Source organism: Macrobrachium rosenbergii, chromosome 2 (assembly GCF_040412425.1).
Source record: "Macrobrachium rosenbergii isolate ZJJX-2024 chromosome 2, ASM4041242v1, whole genome shotgun sequence".
In the NCBI taxonomy this organism is placed as follows: Eukaryota; Metazoa; Arthropoda; class Malacostraca; order Decapoda; family Palaemonidae; genus Macrobrachium; species Macrobrachium rosenbergii.
The window spans coordinates 3,990,209-4,008,304 of NC_089742.1; the positions used below are offsets into that span (position 1 = coordinate 3,990,209).

The window sequence follows — 18,096 nt, forward strand, 5'->3', positions numbered from 1 at the left end:
ACACACACATATATATATATATATATATATATATATATATATATATATATATATATATATATATATATATATATATATATATATATATATATATATATATATATGAATATAAGAAGCCCATAAAACACTATTTAAAGATTGAAACCATATATTTCGGGCACTTGCTTCTGTGCCCCTGTTCACTGGTAGAATATGGACAGATGAAATGTTACAAGGGTATATATACAAAACATAAAGGTGTGGCCTTAAGTCTCCGATGGTATGAAGGTGACCATTTCCTAAGAAGGAGGAGAATGACCAATTCCCTAGTGGTTTTTGGCCTCATTAGCTCCCATTTGGCGACAGATCTGGAGGTCGCGTTTCTTGGGCCATCTTCTTCAGGAGTGGTCTGAGGATTAAAGCGTTGATGTCGTCCGATTTCCAATGTTCTCCTGACAGGTTCATATTGTTGGTTAGATTGATGATAGCAGATTCCAGCATCTTTCTTTTGTACGGACAGCTACTTTTGAAAACCAACTCCGCCTCACTCCAGTTTATGACATGTCCTGTATTTCTGATATATAGGAAAATCCCCAAACTCTCCGAAGTGTAACGTACTGATCTTTTGTGCTCTGTTATTCTTTGCGAGAGCGATCTACCTGTCTCGCCTACGTAAATGTCATTACAGTTGCTACACGGTATCTTGTAAACTCCGGCTTCTTCCCATTTGTTATTTAAGTATACGTTAATGAGTGAACTCCCGATGGATTTGGGATAATGGAAAATGAAGGGATTGTTAGACCTGAGTTGTTCGGTGGCTTTTTGGAGGTTTTTGTCGTACAAAAGCTTTATTTCATTGTTGAAATCTATTTGTATGTTGTGAGTGGGACCTCTGTAGTATATTTTATTCGCTTTGTTAATAGCCCTCTCGATAATGTGTGGTGGATAGAGCAGTTGCGTTAGGTGTTGGCGGATCGTGTTGAATTTTTTATCTAGGTACTCATTTGAACATATCCTAAGTCCTCTGAGGAATAAGTTGCACCCTACCATGATTTTTACATAGACGTCGTGGTAGCTAAAGAAATGAATGTTGGAAACAGCGAAGGTGGGTTTTCTATATACTGTAAATGCATATCTGTTCTGTTTTCTTATGATCAGTACATCTTGGAACGGCAGTTTTCCGTCCTTTTCCCGATCCGTTTTAAATTTTATGGTCGGAACTAGCGAATTTAGCCTATTAAAAAATTCATTAAAGTCCCCCCTGGCTATTGTCCCAGAAAGTAAAGATATCATGTCCGTATCTAAGCCAGATCATATTACGGGGTTTGATAGACGACAAAAGTTCTGTTTCGAAATATTCCATGTACAAGTTTGCACATGAGGCATATTTTGTGCTATCAGGTGCTATTGAAAGCAGTGAGTCCCACTCCAGAAATTTGTGCAACAAATTAAAAAGACTGATTAGGAACAGCATATGGAATAATCTTGGCCTTCTCAATAATGTGCTGAATCTCTCTAACCATCCCCTCACTGCAGAAGAACAGACCGTTTTAAATCTTGGAGTTTCATTCGCTCTAAAACCTGGTCCTGAGAGTAATCTTAATTTCCTAGTTGCTTTTGATAAACATTTTGCAAAAAACAATTATGACTAGAAAGAGGCATGTCTCAAAGGCATTTTGCTAAATGTCTTGGAGCAAAATAAAAAAAAAAATTCGCTCCTGAAAAGATTCCAAAAAGCGTTAGTTAGTTTATGGAAAAGGGGGGATATCATCATCACAAAATCTGACAAAGACGGGAAAATAGTTCTCTTAGACAAGGAGACATACATCAATAAAGTTCAAGAACTTCTAAACGATGCAGAGACCTATGACAAATTAACGAAAGATCCCACAACAAATATTGCTGCTCAATTTAACAAATCAGTCAGAACCATAGGGGGCAATAAGAAGGACATAGAACTACTAGAGACATTCAAGGTAATCCACCCCTCTCTCCCATATTTTTTGCAGTCTCCCGAAAACACATAAAGATGGGATTCCTTTACACCCCATAATATCTAGCAGGGGCTCTTTCATGTACAAATTATCAAAATGGCTCGCAGACCTGTTATCACCCTTTCTAGGAACCTTCTCATCCTCCCACGTCAAACATGCAGAGGATTTTATACAAAAATTTAATAGTTTAAACATCCCCTCAAACAACATCAAATTGCTCAGCCTAGACGTCGAGCCATTATTTACTAAAGTCCCGATTGCCGACGTGTTGTCTTTCTTAGAGAGGAAGTTACAACCATGTGAAGACCATTTTCCTCTTGGCATAGATAAAACTTTAAAACTTATCGATCTCTGTGTAACTAACGACGTGTTTTCTTTCAATGGTAATTTTTACAAACAAAAATTTGGCTGTAGCAAACTTGTACATGGAATATTTCGAAACAGAACTTTTGTCATCTATCATACCCCGTAATATGATCTGGCTTAGATACGTAGATGATATCTTTACTTTCTGGGACAATAGCTGGGGACTTAATGATTTTTTAATAGGCTAAATTCGCTAGTTCCGACCATAAAATTTAAAACGGAATGGGAAAAGGACGGAAAACTGCCGTTCCTAGATGTACTGATCATAAGAAAACAGAACAGATATGCATTTACAGTATATAGAAAACCCACCTTCGCTGTTTCCTACTTTCATTTCTTAAGCTACCACGACGTCTATGTAAAAATCATGGTAGGGTGCAACTTATTCCTCAGAGGACTTAAGATATGTTCAAATGAGTACCTAGATAAAGAATTCAACACGATCCGCCAACACCTAACGCAACTGCTCTATCCACCACACATTATCGAGAGGGCTATTAACAAAGCGAATAAAATATACTATAGAGGTCCCACTCACAACAGACAAATAGATTTTAAAAATGAAATAAAGCTTCTGTACGACAAAAACATCCAAAAAAGCCATTAAACAACTCAAGTCTAACAATCCCTTCATTTTCCATTATCCCAAATCCATCAGAGTTCGCTCATTAACGTATACTTAAATAACAAATGGGAAGAAGCCGAGTTTACAAGATACCGTGTAGCAATTGTAATGACATTTACGTAGGCGAGACAGGTAGATCGCTCTCGCAAAGAATAACAGAGCACAAAAGATCAGTAGGTTACGCTTCGGAGAGTTTGGGGATTTTCCTAACATATCAGAAATACAGGACATGTCATAAACTGGAGTGGGGCAGTTGGTTTTCAAAAGTAGCTGTCCGTACAAAAGAAAGCTGCTGGAATCTGCCATCATCAATCAAACCAACAATATGAACCTGTCAGGTGGACATTGGCAATCGGACAACATCGACGCTTTAATCCTCAGACCGCTCCTGAAGAAGATGGCCCAAGAAACGCGACCTCCAGATCCGTCGCCAAATGGGAGCTAATGAGGCCAAAAACCACTAGGGAATTGGTCATTCTCCTCCTTCTTAGGAAATGGTCACCTTCATACCATCGGAGACTTAAGGCCACACCTTTATGTTTTGTATATATACCCTTGTAACATTTCATCTGTCCATATTCTACCAGTGAACAGGGGCACAGAAGCAAGTGCCCGAAATATATGGTTTCAATGTTTAAATTGTGTTTTATGGGCCTTCTTATATTCATATTACACTGAAGTATTACAGGAAAAAAGACATTCATATATATATATATATATATATATATATATATATATATATATATATATATATATATATATATATATATATATATATATATATATATATATATATATATATATGTTACCACTCATCATTTAGCATCCTTTACGGACTACCAAAAATTCTTAAGGAAGATATTCCTCTCAGACCAATTATGTTTGCATATAATAGCCCTACTTATAAAATCTCCAAATTTATTGTAACTCTTTTAAATGAGTTTTCCATATCACAGTTTGCCATAAAAATGGGTACGAATTTCAACAGCTAATTGTCCAACAAGACGGTGACCTCTTTTATGACAAGTTTTGACGTTGAAGCTTTGTTTACCAATGTCCCGGTCTCAGAAACTATTGAAATTATTCTTGACAAAATCTTTAGAGTTGATGATGTATTTCATGGTTTTAGCAGAAGTCTTTTAAATCATTACTTGAGCTTGCAGTGCAAGACACTGTTTTTATTTTTAATAATGCTCTCTACTTGCAGGTCGAGGGAGTAGCTATGGGTTCCCTTTGGGCCCGTTGTTTGCTAACTTCTTCATGAGTCATTTGGAAGAAGAATTTTTAAATAATTGCCCAGCCCAGTTTAAGCCTGTTCTATATAAACGATATGTTGATGACACTTTTGCCCTATTCACTTATCCTTGGCAATATCATGAATTTCTTGATTTTATTAATTCTGTACATCCCAATATGAAATTTACTATTGAGACTGAACAACAAAATTCGTTAGCTTTTTGGATGTAAAAAGTACCAGAGATCAACATGCCTTTTACGACTTCTGTTTATCGTAAGAATACGTTTACAGGCTTGGGCAGTAACTATTTTAGGTCTTGTTTTTATTCTTTTAAGATAAATTCTATTACAACATTGGTACATCGAGCTCTTAAATATACTTCTAGTTGGTCCAATTTTCACTTGGAAATTGATTATTTATCAAAGTTTTTTCGGCTAATTCGTATCCTCAATTCCTAGTCCAGAAAATAATTAATAATATGCTTTCAAATATATGTCTCCCTCCTCTGAAAACTTTAATGTTCCTAAATTGAACATGTATGCTGTTATTCCCTTTACCCACTCGGACAAATTACGTTCAAAAATAAAAAATCATTGAAAGAGAATAGGTTTTAAAATTAAATTTGATTCCTATGAAATCCAAAAAAGGTTGGAAATTTTTTCTCCTATAAGGACAAGTTGCAGGATTTTATGCGGTCCAGCATTATCTATAACTTTGAATGCCCAAGATGTCTTGGTACTTATGTTGGTTCCAGTAAAAGACTGTTGCAAGTCCGCTATTACAGCCACTTAGGACACAGTTATCGCACAGGTTCCCGTATATCCAATCCAGAACTTTCTAGCATTCGAACACATGCTACTAAATGTAAAATTCATGTTGAAAAAACACATTTTCGATTCTCAGTGCTACATCTCAAACTGCCTTTTTAACTACCCTTGAATCATTATATACGAAAGCACCTGTCCCCTAATTTGAATAGTAACACTTCTGCGGTTTCTCTCTCTCCCGCTTAAGGCGTTGTCTGGGCATTGACGTTTCTTCTGGCCATTCTTCCCTCTTGCGTTGTACTGTAGGGTAGTTAAATTTCCTTCACAAACTTGATGAATTTTAATATATTTATTTATTTTTATTTTATTTTATTTTTTCATAAAATTTTTCTGCTTTTATGTCACTTTATAAAATTTTTTACTGTCGGTATAATAATTGTTATTTTAACTAGTTTTAACTGCTCTTTATAATTTATTGCAGACTGATGATGTGCAAAGGATTGCACGAAACGTTTCTAAATAAAGAACTTTGAAGACTTCTTGTCTTTATGGATCTCCTGATTGTGAATTTGCCCTTGACTGTTGGCTATATATATATATATATATATATATATATATATATATATATATATATATATGTATGTATATGTATATGTATATGTATATGTGTATGTGTATATATATATATATATATATATATATATATATATATATATATATATATATATATATATATATATATATATATATATATATATATATATAATGTTTTCTGTATTTTTGATGTGTTATTTTCAATATTTTTTATATGTTGTGAACTATAACGCAGGTGGTTTTGTAGTATGTGTGGTTTTGTGCAATGCTTATATATTTTTTCGTTTGTGATTGTTGTATATTGACTGTAATAACTGTGAAAATAGTTTTATGGAAAATGCTAAATCTTAGATTCTACAAAGAAGGGTCGGCTGGTGATAAGATAAGATGTGCCTTCCTGTAGGCTTTGTTCAGGTGGAAAGGGTATGGGTATGAGAGAGAGATCCTAGAAGCCACTTATGTTATCAGTTAAAAGGGAGATGGGTCAACAGGTTTGATAACCATGGCCAGTTCAGAGGCCTGTGTGTTTACACAAGTGTTTAAACAGGAAGTTGTCAATCATTCAGGTAAGAGGTGGGCCTATGTAATTCTCTGAACCAGGGAATAATTTCCTTTGTCTTTTTTCCCTCTTCAGGGGAAGAATCTGTTTTTTCCTTCCTTTCCCCAGGGAAGAAACTCAGTTTATGCCTGTTCTTTCTAGGGTAACCACATTCTACAAATTCCTACCTGGCAACCCTGGTTTAACCTCATAAGAGATATTGGTAAAATAAAGTTAGTTCAGATAGAGATTTGGTAAAGAAAGGGTGGTCTCTCTCTCTCTCTCTCTCTCTCTCTCTCTCTCTCTCTCTCTCTCTCTCTCTCTCTCTCATCCCCTCTCCATATAGAAGAGTGTAAAATTGTGGTCATTTTCCCAAACATATAAGTTTTGTGAACTGTTAATAATACTTAATTCTCCCTTGGTAGAATCTGATATAAAATAGAATATATTGTAACATGCCCAAGGTACAAGTGTTTTTACTGAGGAAAAAGGAGTTGTGTAATGGTGTGCAGGGACTTGTATAAGGTAAAGTGGTATTAACTTATTTTTTACCATAGTAAAAAGGTGAATGTGATCTTGTAAAAAGGTGAATGTGATCTTTTAAAAAGGTGAATGTAATCTTTTTAAAAGATAGATATAATCTTTAAACAGATTTTGATCCCTAATCTAATATCTAATCTCTTGTCTGTACGCCATCGAATCCCATGAAATACCTTTTTTTAATAAAAAAAAATCTATACCAACATTTAACTAAAATGTTTATTTCCTGACTTGAGAGAAATGATTTCTCAGTGGATATAAAAAATATAACTGATAGAAACTTCCATACTTGGTGGAAAATTCATTGATTTCAGCAAAGAAGCTAAAACATTTAATAATTTTCCTTATATCTTGCAGAGCAGAATTTAAACAAAGGATAAGTAAACAGTGTGTTTACTTGTGCTTTATATTTTGTTCATTCATACATACATATATATATATATATATATATATATATATATATATATATATATATATGTGTGTGTGTGTGTGTGTGTGTGTGTGTGTGTGTGTGTGTGTGTGTGCAAGTGTGTGTGTGTGTATGTATATGTGTGTATATATATATATATATATATATATATATATATATATATATATGTGTGTGTGTGTGTGTGTGTGTGTGTGTGTGTGTTATGCCCTTCGACAAGGTCAATTAGGGTGATAATCTCCTACAACATCTGTTTTAAGAACAGCGTCATATCATCTTACATCCCAGAGCCCCTCCTGTTAGCAATGGCCAGCACTGGGTCAGCACATTCTTTCTCTCTCACCGACTCCTATCACTGAATCTATCCTCAAACAAAGGCCTACTGGAATAATGAAAGCATTTCAGCAAAAGCTATGGTCATGAAATGAAGTGACTCACACCCCATATAAATGGAAATCATAACTAGAGGAAATTCAGACTCACAATCCATCGAATTAACATAAATAAATGTTATAGAATATGTTAAAAAAACACAACTTCCAAAATGTTCGTCCTCACAGGACGAACCCAGAATTCCCATTAAAAGAAACATATAATATATTAAAACTTGAAATGGTGTATAAAGAAAAGATATTTAAAACAGGAAAATGCATAATGGAGAACAGAATGGGAAAATGCACAGTGGAGAAACAGGGGAGTTTCACTGCGACACAACCTGGGTATTCCATATAATGTCTGGAAAAAATATAAGCACCTTACTCAGTTCCTATCGCCGCAAATAAACGTTTCTCCCAGTGGCTGTTCTTATCCTCTAGCACTGAACGAAGAGCGAATCACACCCAGCCACAAATCGAAGTGAATAGCCATTGTATGTTCCCCTCATAACATACCATTAGAGAGTGCACTCATGCACACACTCACTTAACAACCCTTCCCTGGAAGCGTGACGACACCGTCAATGTTCGAAGGATCACAACGCTTCCATCAATCTGTCACATTGTCTCCATTTATTTTGTCCATGATCAGAAGGCACAAATGAATGCATCAGATACTCACTGTATCTAACTGTGGAAACCTCCAACGTCAACCAAAATGCCACCTACACCGAATATACCTTTCACAGGCCAGCACATAGTTCACTAAAACATTATATATATATATATATATATATATATATATATATATATATATATATATATATATATATATATATATATATATATATATATATATATATATATATATATATATATATATATATGTGTGTGTGTGTGTGTGTGTGTGTGTGTGTGTGTGTGTGTGTGTGTGTTATACACTAAAACAAGGTCAGAGGGGGTCATAATCTCCTACATCTGGTGGTGTTCTTTTTAACATACTATATGATATTTATTTTGGTCTGGAGTAATTCATGACCTTTTTGTTTTGTTTGGTGACCAGGGTGTTAGTCACTGGTATTAGTTGGTCCAAAATCATTAATTCGATTGATTGTGAATCTGAGATTCCTGCAGTTATGACTTCCATTTTTGTGTGTGTGAGAGACTCCTTTTTCTGACCATAGCTTTTGCTGAAATGCTTTCATTAATTTTAAAAATAAAGTCTAGCTTTGTATCTCGGCATTTTAATCCAGTAAGCCTTTGTTTGATAGAAAGAGTGAGGAGTTGATGGGAGAGAAAGAATGTGCTGACCCAGTGCAGGCCATTGATACCGGAGAATCTTAGAGATATAGGATATGACATAGTTCTTAAAAGAGATGTAGAAGGAGATTATGACCCTCTCTGACCTTGGTTTAGGGCATAATATATATATATATATATATATATATATATATATATATATATATATATATATATATATATATATATATATATATACATACATATACATGCAGGCTATTGGTATCGGAGAATCTTACAGATATATGATATGACATTGTTCTTAAAAGAAATGTAGGAGATTATGATCCTCTCTGACCTTGTTTTAGGGCATAATATATATATATATATATATATATATATATATATATATATATATATATATATATATATATATATATATATATGTATATATATATAGACCTGTGAAGTTGAGCCACGCCCTTTACCAGGGCAAAGCCTGGGACTGAGAGATGACCTATTGTTACCAATGATATGCATACTCTTCTTATTTGAAGAAAGAAAAAACGTGTATGCAAATAATATATATCTTATGTTATTATGTCACAATAAATGCGCGTTCGTCATAAACCACTAAATTTTGGTATTCTTGGTACAGAAAAAAAACCGTTAAAAGGGAAAATAAAGGCCACGATTTACAGCTTACTGTAAGGATACGACAGTGTTTTAAATCTATTTAAATCGGTTTCTTAAAGAAGAGGAACAGCGTAAATAAAGAGCCTCCAAATAAAAATCCAGCTAAAATATAGAAAACCATGGAGATCAAGGCCTAGCCTGGCCCTGAGAACTTTTAAGCGACACGATTGACCAGATGAGTGTTGGAGAAAAGAAGGTAACCTAATTAAATGGAATTACATAGAGAAATTACATAGATTGCAGTTAAACGAGGGTTTATATTTTGGCAATAAACTTAGATTCTAGCATATAGAATGGATCAAAAAGAAAATGAATGTGAAATTGGCAGCTCCGTAACTGAGTGAATCAGTGGCAAAATCTCTATAGCTTTTTGTGGATAACGATCTTAGTGATTTTAATGAATGCGAAGCCACAACTATATTCATTACGATTTTCAACAATTTGTTTGATGTAATGAATTCCATAAACCTATATTCAAAAGGTTTTAAAAATCCAATTCAAGGCAAGAATAAGGTTTTGATTAAAGTTTTATTGAAGCAACCAGAATCATACATTATGAAACGCAAATTCCCTGATGGCAGAGGAAATAGTGGCAAAGTAAAAGGTTAAAAGTCAAAGTGAGTGGAACGAGTAGCAAGCAAAAAAATTGTAAACGTGGTAATGGAGACGATAATGCAGGACTTCGACTGTGGTTCTGAAATGAATATCTACCTATTCGTACTTTTATCCTTACCAAGGCAAAAATGGCCTTTAGACTAGTGAACTTCGGTTCAAATAAAACATTGTTTACCTTGTGTCTTAATTACCGTAAAATAACTGTCTCTATCGAGTTCATGTTTTTGGGTGGCACTCGCCACCTGCTAAAGAATTAACTTTTCGTATATGAACTCAGTGACATATATATATGTATGTATATATACATACATATATATAAGAGTATTTATATGATGGTTTAGGGGAGATGAAAAATTTTTCCCCCACAGAAATTATGAAGTTAGGAAGTATAGAGTAATATTTGTATTTTGCAAATACTTAATGGGAAATATCATTTATCTCCATTTAGCCTCGATGAAATTCGAATGTAAACAGGTTGCTCTTTGAAGAGCTTCATATTAAGATTATTGCTAAAACATACAATTTTACCAAACTTATTTTATGTTATATACTTCAGTTAAATGTGTCATCTCACTTGTCAATCACTGGCAAAGCAATTAAAATTACAGCTTCTCTTTGGAGAGAATAACTTCAGCAATTGAAGTTATTACTTTATCTCAACGATATCTTTGAAATATACTTTCTTGTCTGAGACACTTAAAAAAGATAGTGAACACATAATTTTTTTCATTATTATTCTATGTATTACACTCCATGTATATTGTAAATCATACCTGCAAATATTTTTTCCGTTGTATTTCAAGTGTTATTTTATATGTATCCAACATTTCCTCTTGTTTTGTGAGTTGATTATTGGTCTTTTCAAGCATACTCGCCGGCCTTATTATAAGAAGAAACATTGGGAAAGCGCCTCAACTAACTGTTATGCTTGTATTCAGCTATACTAACTATCAAACGCTTTATTCGCACCCTCTTCCTTTACTGCCATTTTCACCCTCTCGACCAATCTTTCTTGACATATATTGCTCAGACAATTCATTTTCGAAACTCCTTCTCCTCTGAATGAGGCAGATATAACGAATGGCCCGCATTCATATGCAGAAACTGAGCATTACCATCCCTCCTGTTTCATAGTCATTACAAGGATCGTTTACTGAAAATGCATGAATGGGTCATTTAGTTTCCCTGAACCCTTACCTAACACTGTATCTTCATATTGATGATATCGCTGTTCACCCTCACTCGTTCACCATACAATATCCAAACATTTCAGACTTACTGATGAACACGTCTGCAAACGCATCTGTAATAAAATAGGGGAAAAATTCCACTCTTATTTACAAAAAGAAAAGGAGAAAACACTTCCAATATGATCTGTATCAAGCCAGAGCCAGGCAGCTTCTGTTAGATGCATTTATGCTCGTTGCTTTCAATTTGTTTTGAAATAACGTTTTAAGCGAGTAACAAATGTTTTCGTTGTTCTATCATGCGAGAATATCTTGACTGTAATATTAGTAAACGAAAATGTAAGTCACTGGTAATATAAGTAAGCCCGCTCCTATATTTCCTTAATGGCATTGTGGCCATTATAATTGAAAACACTCCTAAAGTGATCATCATGTAAGTTTATGAATGAAATACTGTTGATAACGAAATTTAGGGGTACCTGAAGAAGCAATTATACTGTCTACAATTGGTGTTTAAATTTGATTAATCTTTCAATTTTAACTATACAAAAGCTGAACTAGGTTTCGTAAATAAAAATATAGGAATATAGAAGCAGACACACACACATACACACAGGAAATGGATCACAGCCATGAGCCCTGGACCTTGGTTTACAGGGTTGACCTCGGATATATTTAACGATGGTTATTTATCTTGGTCTAGCTGGACTATCGTCTTTATAAGAGAATTCAAGAGGTATTGTCCACAATATTTGCCTTCTCGTGCCTTCTGCAAAGTTCACGTTATCTGTTTGGCTTATGATGGCTGATCCCAGAATCTTCCTCCCGTAAGGACAGCAACTTATGAATATTAGTAATGCGATGCAAACATCTGTAAATCATAAGCCAGCCAGATAACATAACTTATCAAAAGGGAATTGGAAGGAAGATATCGTGGATTAAAACCTCTTGAGTCTTATTGAAAAGATAATTCAGCCAGATCGACAGTCAGATAACCTTCACAAAACAAATCCCGGGTCACCCCAATCCAAAGGTCAGAAATCATAGCTGCAATTTATTACAAATATGAATCTTTATTTAGTAAAAAAAATAAAGTGTCCAGTAGATTCTGTATATATTTCATCCTAAAAGGGAACAAATATTTAAACACAATGCTACTATGATGAAGATATCTGTGTTACATCGTTATTAAACGGAACTCACTTCCAAAGATATATGAATGTATGTGCTGGATTAAAATTATATTCATCTTTTATATATATTCCTCTTTTTATATTTGTTTTATCAATTAGATTTAAGGTTTTGCAGTTACAAGCAAATTCAAAAAGTGTGAATAAATTGGGAATTAAGAGGTCGTTGTTGCTATTACAAATACATATATATCTGGTAGAGAAAAGACTAATAGGTTATGCATGTACAGTATGTATGTGTATGCATATGCGCTCGCAGGAAAAGGTGAAGGGAAAGATCGTAGACCCTGAGCTTTCGTCTTTATTTCAAGACCTGTTACTGTGATCAGATCTTAAAATAAAGAGGAAAGCTCAGGGTCTACTATCTTTCCTTCACCTTTTTCTGAATGAGCGCTCCTTTATATTTATATGCCACGGACCAATGTGGTGTTGGATGAATATATTTATATATATATTATATATATATATATATATATATATATATATATATATATATATATATATATATGTATATATATATGTATATATATATATATATATATATATATATATATATATATATATATATATATATATATATATATATATATATATATATATATATATATATATATATATATATATATATATATATATATATATATGCACCTCATAACTTTATTTTCTCCTTAGTTCCTATGTAGAGATAGTGATTAAGTACTTACAGAGTTGGTATATAAGATATTTACATATGCTGATGGATTCTGAATACAAAATTATGTGCTACTTACACACTGGAAGATCAAAGTCATGGGAGAAATACTGGTATTAAGGCTTTTACATGAATGAAAAAAGAAGAGTAAAAGATAGAAAGAGGGTGATCGATGTGTTCATAATTTTAGTCAAGCTGATATTGAAGGTCGATGTAACGACTGAAGGAGCAGCGGAATCTTTACCATGCATGTGAAACCAATGGAGGAAACTTGAGTATCTCATTGCATAAAGATTTCCTTTGTCTTAATAGCGGAGAACAAAAGAATTCTTTATCGGTAAGAAGAAAAAAAAACTTAATTATATAAAGTTACTTATGTTTTAATTTACGTATTTTGTTATATCATTTCCTATTTTATTGTACACTTTCTTTACGTGAAAAAATACGTGTCCTAGTGTTCTATAATATAGGAACTGAACATTAAACTTCAAAAACATTTGATAATTACAATACTAGAATTATAATGGTTCACTAAGGATTACTTTCTTCGTATTACAAGGGACTGGAGGTTTAAAAGAAGTCCTAAGAGGAATAGAAAACGATATATGAAAATTACTGAAATAAAAAGTAGTTGGTAACTATGCATCACTCTTCATCCTGTGGTTGAATTTCCTGATGTTTTTCTTTTCCTTGCGAGCCTTCATTATAACTGCCAACAATAACTTAGGCAGTGAAGATATACATATAAAAAAACAAATGTTTGAGTATGTGTCTGCATCGGGAATGTGTTAAGAATTAAAAAAGTAAGTGTCTAAAAATATACTAAAACAAAACACAGGTCGTTTAAGTCATCTGCAGAAAATGGGGGCCGTACTAAATCGAGATGCAGTCTTGATTGCACGGAAAAAGGTTATGCCCTGGTGGCAAGCAATGTAATCGCGTGATCGGCAAATGTAAATAGTAATTCCTAGTCTCGATGAATATCTAAAAACTAGAAGAGACCCTTGGAAAAGAGTAGTGGATAAACGAGATCCAGAAGACACACTGAGAACCGAATGCCGTCTCCCACATTAGGCTACATTAGAGCCCAAAATAATAACACAAGTACCTGGTCATGAATGCGTTAGGGGAAAATATATTGAGAATAATTCTTTTTAATGCATGCATTTTTATTCTTATCTTAAAAAAAAAAAGTTCGAGGGACTCGCAGAGTCTTAGAAACTGGAGAAAATATCATCAAGCATACTGAAAATACTACCTTTGGTATTATCTGTAAAACATCTCATTAATAAAAAAATTATTGATCAAAACTCTAAATAAACTTATCCAAATATTTCTTATGTTATTTTGCTTTATTTAGGTCCTAAATAACGCAAAAAGAAAACAATGCACTTACATATTCAAACTAAACTGGAAAATTATTTATTTGAAACTCTCTTTTTGAGAAACATTTGATGAAATAAAATAACTAGGATTATTTTTTTATGTAAAGTATGTATATATATATATATATATATATATATATATATATATATATATATATATATATATATATATATATATATATATATATATATATGTATGTATGTATATATATATATATATATATATATATATATATATATATATATATATATATATATATATGTATATATATATATATATATATATATATATATATATATATATATATATATATATATATATATATATATATATATATATATATATATATATATATATATATATATATGATATCAGGTTATCTGCCAACTATTATCCCTGCATTCACCCATACAAGGCCAGGAGAACTTACCTCGGAAATGGTTGGCAACATTGGTAGCTCATAACAGAAAATTCCCACTCCTCTCTCTCTCCCTCTCTCTCTCTCTCTCTCTCTCTCTCTCTCTCTCTCTCTCTCTCTCTCAACTGAAAACCTCCTAACCTAAGTGTGTGTGAATCAAACCCCAGAATGCAAAAAATTAGACATTTATTATGCAAATCTAACAAAGGACAGGTAAATGAAAAATCATGCATGTTAGACAATTAATCCCAAAGCAAAATAAAAATGTTGCGAGAAATCATAATATGTAAGAACTGACTCCTGCTTCCCACTAAACAAACCCAACATCCACCACATAAGTTTGTCTGTGATCTGTGAACTAAAAAAAAAAAAAAAAAAAAAACTTAGTCACTTGGCACCCCCAGTCTAATTTCCACAAGGGCCAATATGACATATTAAGGTTCTACATAACTTGAAATATTCTGCAATGGACAAAACAATGCCCATTAGACGACAGTTCATAATTCATAATATACACAATAAAAATATCAAATAAAGGCAAGCATTAATCGCTGCAAATCAATCAGATCTGTAATGCAAAGTCATAAAGATTAGTAATTTCCCTCACTTTCAGCGACAGGGATTCCGATTCCCAACGTGTCCCCATGCGATCCTTCAGTCGGTATTCTTACCAAGAATGAACAATTTTCCAGACGAGCCCTTTGCACTTAGTGTTTTTGTAACGCACATACTGCCGCACAATTTCATTTAACAAACCCAAAATATCCGACTCATACCAGACAAAAAAATTCATGCCTTTCAATCCCACTATGATGGAAACTTCCATTCTCGGATACGTGTCCCAAACACCCACTAAATCAAAGGTGATCATCTGACAAGTGCTGAGAATGCACCAGATCATGCTTATTAAAAACATACTTCCCGACTGCAAAACAGCTGAACTTCGCCAACAAGTTCATATGTCATACATAACCCCGCCCCCGCGGCAATTTAAGAGGGCTCGACCACCTCATACAGGTTGCCCTTGACCTGAAGTACATTTATGCAATAACTATGGTGCGGTTTCATGATTCACTGTCATTTGCACTTGTGGGAACTGCCTCTCCTTGAAGCAGCATAGATGCCCGCACTTCAGGATAATAGTCACAACCATGATAAACATAATTACCAGTAACGTACCAAAGAAACCTGGTAAGACGAACTTATTGCTGCTAATCCACTCTATATAGTCTATGTCCTCCATCCGGTTCAATGGCGGCAATGTTGTAACCTCTGGTAGGACTGGTAATTCCACAGCCCTGTGGTAATTACAGACATGTTGCATAAAGATCCTCTCTGGCAAGTTGTAGATATGTCTTTTCATCACCAAGAAATGAGTAGAGACTATCCTGCACGCTCCATTGAACACCCGAGACCCCGCCAAGATGAACAATGTCGACTTGTTAAAACATAGCCTGGTCAACTTGCATCTGTGACAGTATATAGCCGAAGTTGTTTCTAATGGCATTGCCATATAATCACTAGGGGCCAGTCTAAATCCACATTGTGTAACAGTCATGCTGTCCGTCAATTTAAACTCACAACCCTTAAGATAATATCACTCAAGACAAATCCCTTATTGTTACAGATATATTTATTATTAACTAATGTACACCCAACCTTATAATCAATGGCTACTGACTGAAACTTGTCTCCTATTATATACGTAACCTCTAGTTCATCTAACATCACTACACTATTATTATATGTACTAGGAAAAGGTCACATGATATAATTACGAAATGGATCCTTCGTGCTGGTAGGTATCTCTACTATTAACCGCCTGTCTGATAAACATATCTTTATTATCACATACTACCTATATAAATGAATACCAGTAAAAATAATACTGGACCCCCATTTATAAGCCCCGTTCATTAAAACTTATTCTAACACACCCAAAGGTAAAAATAACTTAAGAAATACGCCCTTCTAATGCTGCTATTTCAGCTTTCACTTGAGATTTTATCTCTGCCAGCAACGATTCGGTCTCCTTCTCAATATTTAAAATTGTAGTATGTACTGTAAAGAAAACAACTGTCAAATCTAAATCACCTCCAACCTCCCAAACCGTAACTTGTAACACACTGGACATCTTCCTCAAATCATCAGAATGCTTACATAACACTACGTTACTCCCATTTAACTTTTCCAAAACTCTCCGCTGATTAGCTACTTCAGCTTCCAACACCTCAACCTTTGTCAGGCTTATCATTGCTACCCCACCAATTGCTGCTACTGCCAATGCCATCGTCCCCACAACTAAAGGAACCGCCCTTTTACGTCTCTCGGTTCTACCACATGTAAGTTTCGTACCGTTCGGCTTCATGTCTGGAAACCATGTAATTGTCTCTCTAATAGTGCTCTGAATTCTGTCAGGTGTAACTCTAACTTCTGAAAACAAATGTGTTAACGGATCTGGCATATTGAGTTCCAGTCTCACCTCCTCTAGTGTCTTCTTTAGAGTTTCAACACTATTCTGAGAACATTCCAACTCAGTCCTAGCTGACGCAAGATCCTCAAATTCCACGCTCATGACATTCCTATCATGGTTGAGCCAAACATCATGATCCTCTTCAAATCCATCCCCCCGGTCGCCAATAAACCTTGCCTACTGCACTCACAGCCACTACGAAGGTGAAGAGTATACTAAATCCCCACATCTGTGAGCAAAGGAAAGAAAAAAACATAAATAACAACTTTACCTCACAAAAAAAAAAACAAAGATTGAAAAACTCCATGGTCAACATACCCCACATTTCAATACTCGTTAGCCCCCAACATTAAACTGTTCTTTTAATCTTAGAAATGTGTTAATCTCGTCACCCCATGTCTTAATTCAAAACTACGAACCTATTTCCCCTTTTCTCTTCTGTAACCTGCAACGGCCTGTAAAATTTTGGACCCAAGTTATAATTCAAGTCATTTCTAACATTAATCTTCAAAAATACCTTATCCCCAACTGCAACTCTTAAGCCAACCAATTTCGCATTACTTCTTGCAACTATTTCTCGAGCCTTTGACTCCAAATTACTAATAAGGCTTGAGTGTCTCTTTTTAGCTGTAGCAGTTAATGATTTAACTGTATCGTCACAATGTGATAATGTTGACAACAAATCAATGCTCACCGAAATGGATAACCAAATAATGCCTCAATCGTGTCACTAACCACTGTATTTATGACATATCTAACC

At 34.1% G+C, this 18,096-nt stretch overlaps 1 pseudogene; it reads right to left on the reverse strand.

The window, feature by feature from the left end:
• Positions 1–16,421, reverse strand: part of LOC136842090 (uncharacterized) — a 34,820-nt pseudogene extending 18,399 nt beyond the window's left edge.
• Positions 16,422–18,096: the final 1,675 nt, after the last annotated feature.